Genomic DNA, 6,413 nt, shown 5'->3' with positions numbered 1-6,413 from the left:
AAAAAAAAAAGGAAAAAAAAAAGAAAAAGGGAAACACAACAAAGCAGTAGCAACAATAAAGAGCAAATGACGTTGCTGGAATCTCGGCCAATAGGAGAGAGGGACAGTTTTATTGATCTCTGTTACAAAACGAAGGAGAAATTGTTATTGAAAACTAGTCAGCTCAGCACAGAAAATGGATATATGTTGGCCTGACTTTGATGGGATGCCAGCCGAAAGAGTAAGTTAAAATAGGAGGGCGCAGAGGAGGGAAAAATGTTAGCATCCTTCCCAAGGAGGGCTGCTCTTCCAGCTTTGTCGGAGGGGCAGAGGGGAACAGGTTGGTGTAAGAATAAGATTGATGCACTTTATCTCAGAGAGGAGATTACTGTTGTGGTGTTTGCCGGGCTGCAAGTAAAGGGGCCTGTCAGTATCGGTAGCGCATAATCCCTCGGTTTGTGAAGTCCCGAATCAGCTGCAGAGATTTCCTTTGTGTCGCACCTGGGCAGGGGAAGGTGGAGACGAAGAACAAACATAAACCCCAGCTCTTTTAGTAGAAGAATTGTTTTCATTCCTTCTGCTCTCATTTCTGTTCCAAGCACTTTTAGTGCATCCGTGTGGTTAATGAGTTTGCTGGGAAGGTATGTTCGAAGGGGAGAGGGAAACGTGCCCAAAACGGCTTGCTGAGGCAGCGTTGTTCAGTGCAATCACATCCAAGTTTGTCAGAGTTTCTCCGTATCGTGAGTCTGAACCCCAGCGACGACTCTCTATGTAAAATCTCAGCAGTGGCTGCCCAGACCCAAAAACCTTCACGCTGGCTTTTTGATGGCAGGAAATCTTACCTGTGGACAGAACTCTGCATCTTTACAGTTAATTTCTTAAATTCCATTCATGCTTGTAGTACTCAATCCCAGTCCTCTGTTACAGTGAGAGATAACTAAATATGCAAAGCCACAAGCTAGAGTCAAGGTTTGGAGAAGGGTCTTATATTTTTCCTAAAATGCTCAACCCCAAAACCCCCACATTTTCTTGCTCTTCCCCTCAAGAAAAGTCCTGTAGGTGTATGCATCCTCCAACCCCCGCCTCCTATTTTGTCTGTCTCCTGAAAATGCATCTGTGTCACTAACCAAGGGGACTGAGCCATGGCCTCACCAATCCTGCACCCAGCATCTCTGGAGCAGCTGGCTGAGGTGGGAAGGAGTGGGATGGAGTGGATGGTCGAGATTCCAGAAGGGAAAGGGAAGAGTGAGGCAAAAGACCCCAAGGATTTGCATGATTGGTTCAGCCTCATTAATACTGATAAACAAAGCCATGCCAAAGCCTCTAATTCAATCATCTGCACTGTTAAATTGTGACAATGGCCCCTGGCACGGTCTGACCTGTGCCAACTCTTCAGCTGCTGTGCACAGCTCTGCAGTGTAAGAGAGTTTGCTGGAAAGAAAGCGCTGAGAGGGGGAAGAGGCCAGCAGGAGGAGCAGAGAACGTGCCAGGTTGTGACAGGGGTGGATCCCAACCTGAGCAAGGGGTGTGGGCTTTGGAAAAAGAGATCTGTGTGGCAGGATGGAGAAAAGGATGACAGCGGGGAAGGGGGAGCTCATGGTTGTTGTCAGATTACGGCAACCTTTTTGCTGGGTGTCAGGAGGAGCGTATCAAAGAGTGGGGCCAAATGGCATTGCCTTGCTTGTGCAGCAAGTTGAAGTAAAGGCAAGAAAACGCTGAAGTGATGAAAAACACCTTCCCTCAATTGTTTATTCCTCTGTTGGTGTCCCTTTTTAGACAGCTGTAGAGAAGGGTGACCCATCTTTGCTTGACAGGTCCCAAATTTGTCACGCCCAAGGAGCCCCAAACAATGCCTGTAGGTGAAGCTCATCTTCGGGCTGACCTCAAAAGCATCAGCATCTATACAGGCCAGGAGCATCAACTGAAATGGCAGTAGCATTGCACTCGATTTATACACACCCGGCAGCCGCCAGATGAGGCAAGGGTGCGAGTTTCTGAAAGCAGGGTGGCTCAGTTTGTCATCTAGGATGGTGGTAATCCAGGAGTTTGTTTGCTGTTTGAAGAAAAGTAATGTTTATAACTTTCTGTTGTGTTTTGCACTGTCATTCTTGTCACAGCCACTGCCAAGAGCAAAAGAAAAGAAAAAAACTCCCTTCAAGTGAGATATTTGCAAGGATTGCTTCTATAACATCATATTGAATGAACTTCAGATTGAACAAGAAAACATTTAAGTAATCCTTCTACAGAAATTTCATTCAGGAATCTCAGACTGAATTGGAAATATCATTAAAGAACAACTTGTAATGCCTGGGAACTGCTGCTGGTAAATATTAGGCAACAATTTTACAATTTGGTGAACTAAAAGACAGGAAGAATGTCTTGCCAAAGTCAGACTGGGTTATATCCTGCAAAGTGCCACCTGCCTTTAGTCCCTTAAATGACAGTGCCAGCTAATGACGCCTTGCTCTGTCCATGATATGCCCAGGGCCTCACAGACGCGGGCTCCTCACAGGGCAGGGTTTTCTATTGAACCTGGTTTACCGTGAAGTGTCCTGACACTGTAGAGTAGATCCACTGAAGACCCCAAGGCTGCCAATTCTGTGGGGCAATGCGTAACTGTGGCCCACGTTGTACCAGTGTCCCTCGCTGCTAGCACAGCAGAAAGCAAACAATACATCATAAAATAATTGAGTGAGTATAGATTAAAAAGTGTGCAAAGTGGGGTTTCCCAGAATTACAAACGCCAGATTTGCAAGTCAGCCTTTCGAAGTCAAGTTACTTAGATTAAAAAAATAAAAGCAAAAAACAGGCAAGAATAACCACAAAGTGTCTGCAAGTGCACTGCTATGCAGAATACACGGGCAACCTTAATTCTGGCAGATCCTAACTTGGGAATGTTTCAACCTGACATTTGCAAAATGTCCATTTCAAATATATTTGTTTGGTCAAAAATATGCAGATTTTTTCTGACATTCACTTTTCAAAGGATTAATTTTAATGGAAATTCTGTGATGATGTTCTGCATTTGTCCCTTTTGCTGCAGAGATGGCAGGATGCTGCCATCTGAATGACAGGAATAACCCTGGACTTGTACAAGTGTTTAGGTCCATAATTCCTATTCCAATGCAGAGCTTCTGTGGGTTTCAGTAGGTGATAGAAGCCTATATAAAAGCGAAATGTTTCATATTTTTCTAAATTTGGACTGAATGACCTACACATTAATCATTTACTGTAGTCCTGCTGTGAGGGAATGATCTGCTGGGATAAAGCATATCTCTGATATACTGGGGGAAGAGCGTTAGCTCAGATTGGCTTTTCTTTTTATCTTTGAAGGTGAGAAACTTCAGTCTTAAGTTAGGCATGAGGACAGCAGTGGAAAATCCTGCTTGCTCTGACTCCCTCTTCCCAATACCACGGTCTTCTCAGGCAGCCTCCTCAGGAAAATCAGTTTCCCCAGTACAGTGTCTACCACTGTGGTTTGGGAGTCAGCGGGAAGCAACTCTTCAGAAAGGTCCTGTGCAAATAACACTCTGACTGCCAGGATCTCCTGTGAACAGGAGCAAGAGGTGTTGTTTTTGAGCTGTTCATACCCCAGACAAATGGCTAAATGTGGTGAGTTAGAGAAAAGGTGCTTCTTTAGTTTCAGGGCTTCCTCCTTTAGGAACTGAAGTGGACCTAGATGGTTTTTTTGTCTCTTATTTTTTTAAGTCAGGTTTTCGTAACCACCATGTGAAATCAGAATATGGGACAGTTCTATCTTGCATTTTTCTTCTGGGACAAATACAAACTGCAGTTTCTTCTGCAAGTTTGACACCAGCAGAGCTATCACCATTGTATGTGTTTCAGATAGGAGACAGAGGGTCAAATCATTGAGTTTCAGATTTGTTCTAGATATCAGAAATGAACCTGGTTAGATGTTCGCGTCTGCCTTTGGTGTTTGGATTCATGACGCAATTTCAAAGGGATGTTATGTACGTGACATATTTATGGTTTCCCACACCTAATCATCACTAATTAATATAACCAGAAGGTTAACTACATAATTGAGATATTATTGCTCCCATGATTTTCTTTTTAATGCACAGGAACCAGACTGATATCATCAGAGAGATAATGATTTAACTCAGCTGAGGATCTGACTGTATATTTTTAAATGCAGGTATATTAATTATGTCATTTTACACTGTCATTATTTTTGGTCAGCCCATGAACTACCTTGTTATATAGATTAGTGGAAATCTTAGGTTAAAAATGTAACTACAATGTAATTAGAATGTAATTATGCTTTTTGTATTATAAAGTGTATGTTTTCTTAGAAGGCTGGATTCACAGTGGATGTAAGAAATATTTCCTGCCCTTTGTAAGCACAGACCATGAAGACCATAAGATCTTCATGGAAATGGCTATTTCTCGTTGAGTCTTTAGAGAACACTAAGCTCAATGGATGCCCTACAACACATTGCAATATTATTATTCCTACTACCAATAACGACACTGTAAGTAGCTGTGTAGTAAAGAGATACAAAAACTTTAGGAAGCAATAGGCTACCTGTTTCCAGCAGTAACCCCATGCCTGATGTAAGAGCACAAGATGGATAACAGAGATTGTACTTACAGTGCAGACTTTTCTGGTAAAATTCCCAGCTATTTCTTCCCCTGAGTTATTCAAATGGAAGAAGGAAGCAAGGCAAAAGCAGACAAGACTCCAGGCTGTTATTAACATTTCAGACGGAAGCCGTCTAACCTCTTTTGGATGGCAGTTGTTAAAATAATGGCTGGTGATCACCTTTAAGTAAATTTGAGATGTCACAGTATTACCATTAGTGGTAGAGTTGTCGGAAATTACAGAAAAAAGTCCTAGTGCAGATGAGGAAATTATTTTTTTTAAAACTCAGAAGACAAATGTGAGTGCTAAAGTGCATGCTATTGCTAGTTTACCCGTATGTGAAGTATCACAGTACTTCTAACCTTTGCTTCAAGGAATGGACTTTCTGATTACAGATGCAACTTAGAAACATTGCAAGAGTGACTCTGACTTTGGTTTTGTCCTTTTGATGCAGCAGTAAAGCAAATCCCATATGAATCTCATGTTATATGATCATCTCCTATCTGTATGAGGAGCAAGAGAATGACCCTGTAGAGCAAAGAGACCTACCGCCATAAACCCCCACCACTCGATGCCTTAGAAATACAGCGAATCTGTCATTTTAGACATTATGGCAGTTCATGTCCCCACCCACTCAGCAGATCATTAGGGACTTGGAAATACCTTGTCCTTAATTAGAAAATGTCCGTTCTTGACTTTTACAGTGGGAAATGGGAATAACAAAAAAACCCATGGGGCAGCAGGAGAAAAAAATTGAAAGATGTAAAAATGTTTAAAATTACCTATCTGGATGGGCAGATAACATAGATAATTCATATGAATGGGTTTAGACATTCTTCATATCTGTAAGGTTCATTTCCCCATAACCTGGTATACTTCCTAACAAGTCTATTCCCAGTTGCAGAGGGTTGGGTTTTTTTCATTTCTATAGGAAAAGATAACCTCCCCAGAACACTCTTTCCTGGATTTTGAGTAGAAGACGAAATCCTGTCTAGGATAGTCTGTTACACTCACACCGTGCAGCCTGGCCCTGTCAGACCCCTGGAGCTGTCATGGTTAGGGAGACACAACAGGACTGGGGCTGTCCTTCTCTCCTCAAACACAGGCGAGATGAGGATATTTCCTTTGAGCCTTCTCACACCCAGCAGAAAGGGATGCAAGAAGAAGCACAGCCAACCTCAGTCTTAACAACAGGGTTTGTAGCACCTAATTTCAGGTGTCCCAAATGTTCCTCCCTTAACTGAAGTAACACAATCTCAATTTCCTTTGCAGTCAATGAAGAGAAATAGGCAACTCCAAAGTAATTTGGGCCATCACTTAGTACATATTTGGGATGAGCTGTGTTAATCTCTGGAAGGCCTATCCATCTCTGAAAAAGCTAGGGTGACTGCTTAGACTTTAACACCTACGGTTATGTACATAAGCTCTCATATATACATGTATGCATATACAGCATATATGCATAAACTCACTTGAATCCCTTACAGATTGAATTCTAGCTCTTCTTTTCCTGTAGAGACTTACCAGAAGGTCTCTTATCAACTCAAATGTCATCATCCCTTAGGGCAGTTGCTCCACCCCAGGAGGTGGGTCTGCAGGTCTGCTGGTCAGTGATTCTGAGGCTCCGCTCAGGTTGAAGCATTCATCCTTGGACCATTGCCCAAGCACAGACCATCACTACCAGATCCTCCATAATGACAGAGCAAATACAAAAGACATTGGCTGGGTTTGTTGCTTGAGAACAGCCAGCTAAACTCTTCCTCCTTCTGACTCTAGTGGGAACTCAATTAATCCATTTGTTCAAAGTGAAGTCTCCAAAACCAGTTGT

General features: G+C 42.6%; 1 protein-coding gene across 1 annotated transcript in view; it reads left to right on the top strand.

Annotated features, from left to right (window-relative positions):
• The window catches only part of PTCHD4 (patched domain containing 4), a 93,931-nt gene that overhangs the window by 27,701 nt on the left and 59,817 nt on the right, over positions 1–6,413 (top strand). The gene's annotated exons all lie outside the window — the stretch shown is intronic.

Source organism: Aptenodytes forsteri, unplaced genomic scaffold (assembly GCF_000699145.1).
Source record: "Aptenodytes forsteri isolate BGI_AS27 unplaced genomic scaffold, ASM69914v1 Scaffold175, whole genome shotgun sequence".
Lineage (NCBI taxonomy): Eukaryota > Metazoa > Chordata > Aves > Sphenisciformes > Spheniscidae > Aptenodytes > Aptenodytes forsteri.
This window is presented reverse-complemented; position numbering and strand designations above follow the sequence as displayed.